Genomic DNA, 14,392 nt, shown 5'->3' on the forward strand with positions numbered 1-14,392 from the left:
GTTAATATAAACGCCTTAAATAAAATGCTTCGGTTGGAAACAGTTTTGGCTCATCCACAAATCAGTGACAAAACTGCCTGGATTCCCAAGGGCAAAGCAAATGACTTTGTGACTGGCTTTATTTACTTAGGGAAGAACTTGTGAGTTTTGTGCCAACAGTGAACATGCACGTTTCTGCAGCTGTCTCTTCCCCGTTTTTAGAGCTGTTGCGGCGAAGCCGTCTTAGCATGATGTGCTAGACTCAAGGGAATTGGATTCATTCATTTATTATTAAGTTCAGAGAATTCTAGCTTCAACCTCACCACTGCTTTTGATTTGTGTTTTTGGGGGCTTCTAAAATCTCCAGGCCTTGAGCTACCACTTTGCTAGCGTTGACCCATCACTGAACTGTATAGGCTGTGTTTTGATGGTTGCCCAGAAGGGTTTGCTCTGTGTTGTGGAAAATGTGGTTAATTAAAGGCTTTCGGCAGAACTCGCAAGAGCTTTTTAATTTTTCTTGCTGCTTAGGTCATCACTCCGCTTATCTTATTACCCACATTTCTCCATTCTCAAGAATGAATTTCCTCCTTATAAAGCCTCACTGGCTGAAATGTAGTCTGCATACTGCTACCTGCTTGACTGCCTTGTGGTTTCTCTGTGAGGAGAAAAAAAATTGTGAAATTAACTCATATTTAAATCTGAAGCTTTTCTGAAAATAGATATGAACAAATTAGATGTCCTGGGAATTAGCCAAAGCTCAGTAATTAATAATCTTTTTATCTGGGTGAATAAGGAGAATGTTTAATAAGTACTACTAATGTGCTCTGCAAACAGTTCCTGCTTATTACGCAGAATAGTACAGTAGGATTTCCTTAGTCGGTGGTGTCTGGACACTTGCAGGCAGAAGTAGAAAATTGAACAGCAAGTGCCGAGCCTAAAGAGCTTGCATTCAACAGAATGTTTGCGGAGCACCTGGCGTATGCTAACCACTGCACACGTCATGTAATTTACCCCTCACAACAATTGCCCCCATACAACCACAACTATACAGAGAAATAGACAGAAACACAGCAAGTCACAGGGACTTAATCTAATTTGCTTACTTGGTTCCAGTTGTGACCTGGATCCAGATCCACCTGTAAGATTCTAAAACTAGTGCTCAAGTTCGTGGAGCTGGGGCTTTTTCATCTAGGTGCAAAGTTCCATTAACTCATGTGATGAGGGTGGATGCTGACCCAGGAAGGTAATTCTGCCATTCTGATGGTGTTCTAGTGACATCAGGCTGCTGCATAGGTCATTAGTGAACCTGTCCAGGTTTCACTCTGTAGGCTACAAGCTAGCAAAGTACAGAGTGAAAGAAGGGAGGACATGTTGATGAGAACAGTGGAACAGGTGTTAACTGCATCTCCAAGTTTATTTATAGATAGCAGCATGGTCAGTCAGTAACCACGTGCTTTTTAGGGGGCTAATTTACATCCTTAATCAATTCCAGGTTGTGCCACAAAATAACATCAAATCCCTGGAATAATTTTTACCATCCTATGAAGTGTGGAGTTTTAGTGAGATAGAGAAAAGAATGAGAGGTCTTCTAAATACAGTCATTGAATGTATCTTGGTCCATGACTTGTGGAAGTTCCTTTACAATTAGGAAAAACTCAAGGCTTGTATCAGGGAATCACTAGCCCTGGATGCTTATTGGACTCTAAAAAGAACCAGTGTATTAGAGAGTGAACTGACCATTAGCCAGAAGACTGATGACCAGGGATGTGGATTAAGCCTTTTGCTTCCTTTTTTATTTTTTGGAGAATAAACTGATGTGGTGACTAAGTACACAGACTTTGGGTTCAGGTACCTAGATTATAAATCCCAGCTCTGACATTTACCAGTTGTGTGATCCTGGGCACTCTGCTTAACCTCCCTGTAACTGTTTTCTCATCAAAATGCAGTTCATAATTGGCTCTATTTCATAGGGTTGTTGTGAGTGTTAAATGAGTAAGTAAATGCTATATAAATTTTGCTATTGCCTTCATCCCTTTGGTCCTGGCCTTTTGACACCTTTATGTTGCCGCTAAAGACGAAAAGGGAAAAATGAAGGAAAACTCAAAGTACTTAGTGGTTTGTTTTTTTTTTCAGTAACTTTAGCAAAAGGACAGGTGAAACTATTGCTCCACAGTGGTGTTGCTAGTTGTTTGATTTCATTCATTTTTCTTCTATTATGAATATTCATGAATTGACTGTAATCACAGGGTCTTCTACAGATATGGCAATTTTAATACAGCCAGCATTTGCTGACTGCCTGCTTGATGCCCAGCGGGGCATTATTGTAGAGGTTGGTGAAGTGAGAGGAAGAGTTGGAGATAAGCAACCTTTTAGTCACCTCTTCCACAGTTCTCTTCAGAACCACCACAAAGATTCACCATGTGTTTGTCATTTAGCTCTGTGCTGGATGCTATGAGAGACACACGGACTTATAAGTCAGGTCAGTCTTGTAGTTTATAATCTGGAAGGAAAGATAACCCATGTGCCCATAGAAAGATAACTCAGAACTTTGGAGTTTCACTGAAAGACAAAATGAGAATACAAGAGGCAAGTCATGTACAAATCAAGAGATTGCCTTACCCACTCCTGTGATTGATGTCCTAGTGTTGCCTGTGATTAAACACCAAATCAGTGGCTCAGATAGTAAGTGTGCATGGCTTATTTGTGGGTCAAAGCATGATTGTTGTGAGTGAATGAATGACTGGCCTAAGAAGGCTTCCTGGCAGATTCAGACATTGAATTGCCTTTAAAAAATTTTTTAATTTATTTTATTGAGGTCACATTGGTTTATAACATTATATAAATTTCAGGTGTATATCATATTTCAACTTCTATATAGACTGCATTGTGTTCACCCCCAAAAGTCTAGTTTCCAACTGTCACCATATATATGTGCCCCTTTACCCCTTTTGCCCTCCCCCCTCTGGTAACAACCAATCTGTTCTCCCTATCTCTGTATCTATATGTTTGTTTGCTTATCTTCCACGTATGAGTGGAATCATACAGTAGTTGTCTTTCTCCGTCTGAGTTATTTCGCTTAGCATAATACCCTCAAGGTCCATCCATGTTGTCGCAAATGACAGGATTTTGTCTTTTTTTATGGCTGAGTAGTTGAATTGTGTCTTGAAGGATATGTAGGAGTTAGAAAGGCAAAAAGAAAACAAGGAAGGGCATTCCTATATATTTAGGGACCCTAACTTATTTGGGGAATAAATTTGCAATAAGGCATTGGCTTTGTTCTTTTTCTTTAAGAAGGGTATTTTAAAAGGAGATATTGTGAGGTGATTCTGAAGAATAGTCTCTTCCACGCTGCGCCTGATTCTGGGCCAGATGAAGGCTGAGAGGACACAACTGAGATTCGTGAGGAAAGACGGAAGAGGAGGCTACAGATGACTTAACAGAGGAGTAAACAGAAGCTGTTCATCACTACTGGAGACAGTACAGGAAAGACGTATGTTTTAGTTAAGGGATTTAAATAAATAAGGAAAAGCATTTTGACATTCCCACCACTCCCAATTTCATCAGTTACTAAATCTTACTTGCTCTTCTAATTCTCTTTTGACCCCATTCACCTGTCTGTCTGTCTCTATTGCCTTAGCCTTAACCCAACCCACCTTGTCCTCTTGTCTAGATGACAGCAAGAGCCTTAAACTGGCCACCTCACCATGTGCATTCTTCTCCCACTCTCCCAAACCACTTTCTCTATCCTGAACAATTGTTAGTAAGAGCAGATCAGGGCATGGCAGTTTTCTTCCTTAAAACCTTTCAATAGTTTACTGTTGTTCTTAGAATTACAGTCATGCACTGCATAATGATGTTTCCATCAAAGATGAACCACATATACGACGGTGGCCTCATAAGATTAGTACCGTAGAGCCTAGGTGTGTAGTAGGCTATGCCGTCCAGGTGTGTGCAAGTACACTCTATGATGTTCACATGATGATGAAATCACCTAACAACGCATTTCTCAGAATGTGTCCCCCTCGTTAAGCAATGCATGACTGTAATTCCAAACTTTTTAACACGGCCTGCCTGGCCCTGTATCATCTGGGCCCTCTCTTCTCTAGCCTCATTACATGTCCATTGCTTGTGTTCTTTGTTTCAGCCATATGGCCCTGCTTTCTCTCATTTCAGGAGCTCCCCCTATGCTATTCCCTCTGACAGCAATACAGTTCCCACTCATCCTCTTAACTCCTGTGCATCCAAAGACTGCTTCTTCAGGGGAGACTTTACTGGCCCCCTAGACTATGTTCGGTCCCCCGTTACAGATCCTAGAGAGACATTGTTTTTATCTCACTTGTAATTACTTAATGTCATCTTTCCAAGAGACAACTGGGGTGCAACTGGTGCACAAAATAGGCAAGGTGTTGTGAAACTTACATTCTGGCAGGTTGAGAAAGATAATAAATATAATAAATTATATATGTTAGACGACAAGTGGTATAGATAAAAGAGAAAGTAGATAATAGGATAAGGAGCGTCAGGAAGGCTAGATGAGGGAAGCAGGTTGCAATAGTAAAAAGAATGGTCAGCATGTCTCCATACCATATGCCAGTTAACTCAAGAAGCATTATAGTGTTAAATGTAAAAACTAAAACTGTAAAAACTAAAACTGTATATAACCTTGTATAAAGCCTGGCGAGGAATAGTAAGTCCCTAGTACATGTTTATCAAGGAGGCTAGTGGGCAATATTATCATCATTATTATACTCATTCAAAATTCTAAGGTTGGTTCAGTCACAGAATACATGCAATCGTCCCCTGATTGTGCAGCAGTGCAAACTAAGGCTTAGGCCAGTGTTGTCTAATTCTTCTCTGAAATCTCCTGGGGTGAAAGGGAATTCCTCTTGCTGCTTTTTCCTGTCTCCTGTGAGACCCTAACAGGGTCCAACAGAGCTCATTAATTACTCTGTCATGAGGACATAGGGACTTCCTGGCAGTGAATTCTGAGGGTGCCCGAGGATCAAGGATTTGATGACAAGAACAAAACCACTCTGATCCAGAGAGTTGACCTGAGGATAAATTTGGTATCTCAACTCATGGATCTCTCTCTCTCTCTCTCTCTCCACTCTCTCCCTCTCTCTCCACTCTCTCCCTCCCTCCCTCTCTCCCCGTCTCCCCCTCTCCCTCCCTCTCCCTCCCTCTCTTCCTCTCCCTCTCGCTCTCTTTCTCTCTCTCTTCCTCTCCCTGTCTTTGCTTCTGAAAAACAAACAGCTTGGCTCCAGGACAGCTTAGCTTTAAATTGGAAAATGCAGCCTTGCTTGGCAGAACAACAGTATCACAGCCTCCCCGCTTCTCAGAACAGCTTGTGACATACATCCCTGCGGGCAAGACCATAATGGCGCTGTCTAATATCCTGGAACCACCACCCTCAAAAGAACTTTCCTGTGCAGCTTCTTTACAATTCTAGGCTATGGGGCATTTCCTGTCTTCTACAGCAATTTCTCATCCTGGGCTTGATCTTTTGCTACTTTTCTCTCCACTTAATTAGTGACCACATCTCTTGGATCATTAGAAACCACTGTGGGCCTGGAGATGAGAACCAGAACAGAATTCAAAGGGAAATGTAGAAGAACCAAAGGCTAGGACATTTGAAAGGGAACTCTGGTCCCTCTGACCTTAATAACATAACAAATTCCCTTCTAGGCCACTTCAGAAAGGCCCAGATTCAAGCAGGGGCTCCCATCTACCTCTCCTGCCTGTTCATCTCAAAAGTGCAAAAACTAGATTGAAGCCAGCTCCTGTGTGGCTCTAATTATGTCTCACATAGATGATAGTGACCCCTAATAAGTCTTCCTAACTCCGGTGTTGACCCACCACCATCCATCTTACATACTGTAAGCCAAAGGAAATGAAAAGAATCTAAAATCCTTAGCCTGGCCTTCAACAACACAGCCCCAATCTTCTAGCTGTACCCAAAGCTATTTACTTGGTGTCTCCTGTGTGTTGGCCAAACTTCCTAACCATAATTCCATTCCATAGATGTGGTCTGGGCTGTTCTGCTCCATACTTGACTCACGCCAGTCCTAATGCCTAGAAATCCATCTCCTACCTCCTTACCTGTCCTCACAGGCCCACCTCAAATATCATCCATGGAAATAATTTCTTATTCTAATGAATTCACATCATCTACATTATTTTTTAAATAGACTGCCTTTGTGCTGTTACTAGGTTGTAAGTTCCCTGCTGTCAGTGACTGTGTGACTCATATTTGCATCACTCAAAGCCTAAGGCCTTGCACCTAGTAGGTACTTGCTAAAGCCTTATTGATGGGTGGATGGACAAACTGGCACCTTCTTCTCAATGCCTGTCTTCAAAATAGTTTAGTAAAAGGTGTTGTGATACTAGGAACACCAGAGCCTTTCTAAAATATGGCTCATTTTAGAATAGACTTTAACATAGTTCATCTTAAACCTTATCAATGGGCATTTTTCACTGGAAGGATGTGAGAGACCACAATTAAACATTCTTTACCTTTAATATAGTCAGTCCTACAACATAGATCCTGATGACAACAACATCATGTTGATGACAACATTGTTGTTCATAACTGCAATTACCTTCAAATTATATTTGAAACTTTATAACCAGAGCCAGGTGCAAGAGCGTACAAATACTTAAGTATGTTTAAGAATCACATTCACTATTTTTCAATTGAGAGCAATTGCAACATATTCTCTGCCTCTCTTCTTCCCAGATTTCAAGCTGAGCACAACTTTCCCTGGAACTTTCCTGATCTCTGAGCCCTTCTCGGTGTGTGTGTGTGTGTGTGTGTGTGTGTGTGTGTGTGCGCGCGCGCGCGCGCGCGCGCATACTTCTGGTTCTTGCTCCCATGCTTCAAGGTTTCAGGTTAACTGAGCATCAAACCTCATTTCCTTCCAGTCTTTGATTTTATTGAAGGAAACATTAACTCGTTTATAATTAAGAAAAGCCCTTTGTGCCCTGCTACTTTTTCCAGCTATGTTTTCTTTCCTGGTGGAAAATTAGGGGTAAACAATATCAACAACTTAAAAAGAAATTAGGGCAACACCCTGCTTGTCTGGGCATTGTTCTCCTACTAAGCAGTTCTCCCAGTGGAGGTCGTGAGAGGATCCAGGGCACCCCTTCCCATCAGCCGGTCACACATTAGCGTGCTCTTGGCTCCCGTCCCAGCTGCTTCAAGTTGCTGCTGAGCTTTCTGGTTGGCATCATCCTTGTGCTCCTTGTTTTTGTTTGTTTGTTTGTTTGTTTGGTGAGGAAGATCAGCCCTGAGCTAACATCTGTTGCCGATCCTCCTCTTTTTGCTGAGGAAGACTGGCCCTGGGCTAACATCCGTGCCCATCTTCCTCTACTTTCTATGTGGGATGCCTGCCACGGTGTGGCTTGATAAGTGGTACGTAGGTCTGTGCCTGGGATCTGAACCCACGAACCCCGGGCCGCCAAAACGGAGCGCGTGAACTTACCCGCTACACTACCAGGCTGGCCCTCTTTGTTTTTAAAAGACTAGTCCCTAACAGAGACGGCTTACTTGTAGGGAGACTTGGACTCGTTTTTTGTTTCTCAATTTAATTTTTAACTTTTATATTTAATTAAGGCATACACCTTTAAAGCACCAATCTAGAGTGATTTTTTTTTTTTTTACAATAAAAAAAACCCAGAGCAGAATTCAGGGGGATAATTTCCCCTTTCAATTTTCCATGTTGAAATGTGTTCTGGTTTACATTGTTATTTCTAGGACTTTCAAACCCTATTTTCCATTGTTCTTGGGGTCCAAGGTATAACCTCATTGGAGTGGGCACAAGGAATTGACCACAGACCTACATTAGTACCATATTGTTGAGTTCAAGCAAGACCTAGAAAGGATTAACGCAAGACCTAGAAAGGATTGACCCAAGACCTAGATTAGGACTGGGTAAGGAGCTAAGGAACTGACCCAGGGCAAATGTGAAATCAAACAATGGAGCTGAGCAGCTTAGAAACATTGTTAATGTTAGCGTTTACTGTGTACCCACTATGTGCCAGGTACTGTGCAAGGTGCCAAGGTTACAGTGCTGAGCAGGACAAACATGGCCCTGCCCACATGGAGCCAAGCTGACTGACAGTCTAGAAAGGAATAGATATTAAACAGTTACACAATAAATACTATGAAGGAGTGTGATAAATTGTGTAATAGAGAGAACTGAACCAGTCAGGGCAGTTAAGGAAACTTTCCCATTGAAAAGGGCGTTGAACTGCAGACCTGAAGGAGGAGGAGACACTGGATAGGCAAATATGGAGGAGGGAAGAGCGCTCTCTGAGGCAGTATGTGAGAAGGCCCAGAGGTGAGGAAGAGCTTGGCATGTTGCAGAAACTGAGTGGCTGGAAGGCAGAAAGGCTGGGGGTGGCCGTGGGGTGGAGACGGTTGCAAAATGGGACCAGAGACGTTTAACTGAGTCAAAAAGTTATTCAAGCTCCGATGTTAGCCAGGCAAACTTCTGCCTCAGTTGTGAGAGGCCCAGCAGAATAGACCCTAGATGTCAAGTAATCATCTGGTGGCAAGGAGCAATGGCTGTCTTGCAGACCATCTGTCCAGGCTTAGGGCTGAAGTGTGAGCCAGGCATACTTGTAGGTTCAAAGGACTCACGTAGTTAAGTGGGGCGGCTGAGTCCTACTCACTGAGTGAGGTCCCGACAGGAATACAGGCCCAGGGAGAGACTGAGGTACTATGAGAGTGATTCATCAGATTTAAGCAGTAGGGACAAACCTAAAAATACTGATCATATGGACGTGGAATGATCCCTGGGTCTGAAAAGCTACTCAAGAATAATGTGGGGGCCCAGGTATCCTCACAGGGCCCCTGAGTCCTGTGTATTTTGTAAACATTTGACTCAATTCCAAATTTCCCTGGATTGTGGGTTTTATGCTCTGTGTATGTCTCTGCCTTAGTCTGGGCTAGCTCACCGTCTGGACCATGGATCTGGCTGTGAGACACTGGAGAAAAAAGGGAGTGCCAACGCCACCCTCCTATTATGTATAGGTCTTCACATTGTCATTCTTACAAACTTTGAGAAGCATCTCTAAAATTGAACAAAGTATTTCTCTTAAAAGCCTAAGTACAATCCCATTCGATTTGTTCCTATCCCTTAATGTCTTTGTTGCTTTAAAAAAAAGAAATAAGCTATAGTAACTAAAACAGCACGGTACTGGCACAAAAACAGACACACAGATCAATGGAATAGAATCGAAAGCCCAGAAATAAACCCACACATCTATGGACAGCTAATCTTTGACAAAGGAGCCAAGAACATACAATGGGGAAAAGAAAGTCTCTTCAACAAATGGTGTTGGGAAAACTGGATAGCCATATGCAAAAAAATGAAAGTAGACCCTTACCTTACACCATACACAAAAATTAACTCCAAATGGATTAAAGACTTGAATGTAAGACCTGAAACTGTGAAACTTCTAGAAGAAAACATAGGCAGTACGCTCTTCGACATCAGTCTTAGCAACATCTTCTCAAACACCACGTCTGACTGGGCAAGAGAAACAATAGAAAAAATAAACAAATGGGACTACATCAAACTAAAAAGCTTCTGCACAGCAAAGGAAACCATCAACAAAACGAAAAGACAACCTAACAATTGGGAGAAGATATTTGCCAACCATACTTCTGATAAGGGCTTAATCTCCAAAATATATAAAGAACTCATGCATCTTACCAACAAAAAAACTACCAACCCAATTAAAAAATGGGCAAAGGACCTGAACAGACATTTCTCCAAAGAAGATATACAGATGGCCAACAGACACATGAAAAGATGTTCAAAATCATTAACTATCAGGGAAATGCAAATCAAAACTACAATGAGATATCACCTGACGCCCGTCAGAATGGCTATAATTAGCAAGACAGGAAACAACATGGGTTGGAGAGGATGTGGAGAGAAGGGAACTCGCATACACTGCTGGTGGGAGTGCAAACTGGTGCAGCCACTATGGAAAACAGTATGGAGAGTCCTCAAAAAATCAAGGATAGAACTACCATATGATCCAGCCATCCCACTGCTGGGTATTTATCCAAAGAACTTGAAAACACCAATTTGTAAAGGTACATACACCCCTGTGTTCATTGCAGCATTATTCACAATAGCCAAGACTTGGAAGCAACGTAAGTGCCCATCAAGGGACGAATGGATAAAGAAGCTGTGGTATATATACACAATGGAATACTACTCAGCCATAAGAAACGATGAAATCCAGCCATTTGTGACATCATGGATGGACATTGAGGGTATAATGCAAAGTGAAATAAGTCAGAGGGAGAAGGTCAAATATCGCATGATTTCCTTCATTAAGTAGTAGATAATAACAACAATAAACAAACACATAGGGACAGAGATTGGATTGGTGGTTACCAGAGGGGAAGGGGGGAGGGAGGAGGGTGAAAGGGATAATTCGGTACATGTGTGTGGTGATGGGTTGTAATTAGTATTTTGGTGGTGAACATGATGTAATCTATGCAGAAATAGAAGTACAATGATGTACACCTGAAATTTTTACAATGTTATAAACCAATGTTACTGCAATAAACAAAAAATTAAAAAAAAAAAAAAAAAAGAGAAATAGTTCAGTTTTCCAGCTTTGGGAAATTAAATGCAAACTGTGCTCCTGGTTGGAGACAACGTGCTGAATAGAAATCATCCAGAACAGTGAGGAGTAGCTCAGTGCAACTGAGGAAGTTAATGCCTATTTAACATGTGTTAAAGATGAGCTGGCTTTGGAGATTATGGCTCAGCCTGAGGACTGGGGAATAAGATGAAATGTAACCCTCACAGCTCCTTTTTTCATTGTAATTTTCCCTTTTCTACTCTAACGCACCCTTACCTCCAATCAGGATTTGGATCACATAGAAATAAGCCCTATTTTTCCCCTTTCTAGACACAATCTCATTTCATTCTTACACCAACCTAATTCTGAGGAACTTCTAGAAAGTTTCAACACATCAAATTTTGTAAACCTCATGTCAGAGATGCCCTTTACATGACCTGGGTCGTGGATTGTGCTGTCACATTCTTGCTTCTGGGGCCCCCTGACACCAGGGGAAAGCTCATCACTCAGTGGCCCAGAATCTCAATAAATATTCAGTATTCTGTAACAGACAAATTAAAGGAAAACAACAATACTCTACAAGGAGCACTTCTCAGTGCCACTAGTGGTCCCTGGATGAGAAATGTTTTCATACTGGAGTTATTAATTAACCAAAACTGATGTCCTCTACCTCCTGTTTGCCGAGTTAGGAGTCTTTTCATTTTGGTTGGTGGGAACGGAAAGTATTCTTGGCCTTGTGTAAGCCCCAATGATTATTGGCTTTAATTCTTCTGGATGGTTTCTCTCCCAGGCCCTGGGTAGTTTCCTCCCATGCTCATCAGCGCTCTGCTGAAGACTCGAGGGGGACCCTCTGCAGAGCAACCTAGCTCTCTCTCGCTCGGTGCAGCATCCTCCTCTCTGGTATTCCATTTGCTTCGGGCTGCCCACATTCCCAGCTCTATCTACTCAACTCAGGGAGACCGCTGGCCACTTTTCTGGTTCCCCTCTTTCTACCATGGCCTGGAAACTCTCTCCAGGCAGTAAACTAGTGCAATCGCAGGGCTCACCTCTGTTTGTTCTCATTTTTAAGGCATCACTGCTCTTCATTGCCTCACGTCTGATGCCTTGAATACCATTGTCTCATTTATTTTCTCTGTGTTTTTTAGTTGTGTCAAGTGTGAAATCCAGTCCCAGTTACTTTCTCTTGGCTGGAAGCAAAATCCCTCCAGGGCTATTTTAAAGTTGTTTAAGCTTGTTTTTGACACTCACTTTTTGAGGCTTCATTCCATATGATAATAAACACATAAATAATAATCTACATCTGACAGTAAATTTTTATTTTGTGCCAAAATGAAAAGACTTTTATAACTTCTCTTGAAATTGTTTTTCTGAGTCACTAATTTAATTTAAAATTATCTGTAGTTTCTCTGCAAAGGAATTTTTAGAATTAAGAATATCACCTACAAATCATTTTCAAATGAATTGTTATGAGTACAAAATTGAGTAATTAATGAAGTTGTAAGAATTTTACAGTTTTAGGCATACACTTACATACTAATTTAGTTTTGCATAGTTTTGGTTCCTTTTTGGTTCATTTCTTATGTATTTTCATGGGCTCTTAAAAAGCTCACAGGCCTTAGGACTTGGGCCTATAGTACCTAATGGATGAAACAGCCCTGCCTTCTTTTGGGATTCAGAGTGGTAGTAACTACCTCTTATAGTGGCTTTACTATCACCCCAATCATGATCTCTGAGCTTGACATGCCCTTTGTTTCCCCAAATGCCAAGAAGGCACCTCAACAATATCCAGATTTCCCTCTCTTAGGTACTAAGCAGGCATAAGCTTGTCCTGTTGTGCAAAACTGTGGCTTTGATCCCAGTGAAGCAAGTTCTTTACCAGCTCAAAAATTCTCATGTCCTGGGGGCTCTGCTTTCAATCCTCCTAAATTAGTGGTCATCTCTACCCCCTGTTCCTCCACTCCCTTGAAGGGTACGGATATCTGGCTATGTCTGGAGACATTTTTAGTTGTCAGCACTTGGGGAAGGGGAGTTGCTACTATTGGCATCTCGTGGGTAGAGCCAGGGATGTACCTAAACATTCAATAATGCTCAGTATAGCCCCTCACAGCAAAGATTTATTTGCCCACAATATCAACAGTGATGGGGTTGAGAAACACTGTCCTAAATCAGTGTGGGCTCAGACTGCAGAATTCTGGGCTTACTAGGAAGGGTACAATTTTTGATAGCCTTGTTTATTTGTTTGTTAGATTTTTGTTTTAGTGAACTCTATTAATTCATATCCTCCTAACTTTAAAGGGAACTACCGTGACATTTTTAGCAAAATTAGCTCAAAATATTCTCTATACAAAGTGCAAGCTCTAGTTTCCCTAAAATCACAGACTATGGGCTCCTGAGAGTGACCACAGGCTGTGACTTTGACCACTGGCACTTTTAGATCCATATCAAGCCTGGGCAGAAAGGCCCACTGAATCATGGTGGCTCTTTCTCAAGGGCAGGTCTGTTCTTTGCAGCCTCCTTGACTGGTCAGCTGGAGCCACCTTTGCACAACTTAGAAATGAAAGAGGTTTACCCCATCCAGCTGTGACTGTGCTCCAGCACCAGCCGTTTTCAGTATCACTAAAACAGACATTGTGTAATCAGTAATAATTGTTGTATTTGTCCTGGGTTGATGAGAGATTGTTATACTTCTCATAAACAAGAAGAAATTATGTGGAAAATTCAGTGGAAACACATTCAGGAGATGGCATTGAGTCCATTGGACAAGTCTGATTCGTAATATACATACCTGCCTAGAAATGAAGAGCTCTGACTTAATTACCAGGAAAGAAAAAACCACTCTCAATATTCTTTTTTTTTTTCCTATGTTCCTATCTGGTGTGGAAATGGACAAATCTTCGATTTCTTATCCTTGAGGTATTCTACTTGTGAGAGTTTGTGTGTAAAGAGCACTTGTACATAAACACATTTTGGTAGCATCTATAGCTCATCCTTGGTTTTCATATATTCAACTTGCTCATGTTATTTTCCCAAACATGTTAGGCTGACTCATATCTTTGGAACCTTTGTTCCTGCTGCTCCCTTTAGCTGAAATGCTTCTCTCATCCTCCTCTAATAGGGGAGCAGCTACCTTTATTTTAATCAACTTAAATAGCCATCTTCTCTATGAAACATTTCTTTAATTTTCTCCCAGCTAGGGCTATATTATGACTTAAGACATGAACATTAATTAAGACATGAACATTAATTCATGACCTTTAAGAAAAGTGCAGTTGGCCATTCACATGGACTAGCAGTCCCTGTGTCACTCTTCATACCTTAATCCACAAGAACTCTTGGGAAGAATGACACAGAAACAGAAAAATGAAAAATGATATCTATCAAGAGCAGATACCTAAAACATATGTGCAATATTGCTTTGGATAGAGAATAAAATGTCTAGTGGAAAAATTCTTTTTATTTGGCCTGGAAGTTTCATAAAAGTCTAAAATCTCCATTTTGTTGCATTTTTTAGAAGAACCACAATTAATCGATCTCCTAATATGGGAATATTTTTGGTTCCAAGTAGAACAGAGATGTTCTAATAAAATAATCTGCTGTTGCCCAGCTCCTCCATTCTTCCACGTTAAGAGAACGCATTATCACGTCAACCTTTTGTGTTTGGGGTCACACACACACATGGGGCTGAGGGAACCCAGTGAGAGAGATCAGTGATGTGTTAATCCAAAGTAGTTAATAGCCATGTAGCCAAAGGAGCAAGGGCAGAGAGGAGTCAAGGAAGGAAGTCAGGATTAGTGCCTCAGTTCCA

The 14,392-nt window shown here is 41.5% G+C and overlaps 1 protein-coding gene across 1 annotated transcript in view; it reads left to right on the top strand.

Moving 5' to 3' along the window:
• PLPPR1 (phospholipid phosphatase related 1) overlaps window positions 1-14,392 on the top strand; it is a 259,026-nt gene that overhangs the window by 121,616 nt on the left and 123,018 nt on the right. The gene's annotated exons all lie outside the window — the stretch shown is intronic.

Source organism: Diceros bicornis, chromosome 28 (assembly GCF_020826845.1).
Source record: "Diceros bicornis minor isolate mBicDic1 chromosome 28, mDicBic1.mat.cur, whole genome shotgun sequence".
In the NCBI taxonomy this organism is placed as follows: Eukaryota; Metazoa; Chordata; class Mammalia; order Perissodactyla; family Rhinocerotidae; genus Diceros; species Diceros bicornis.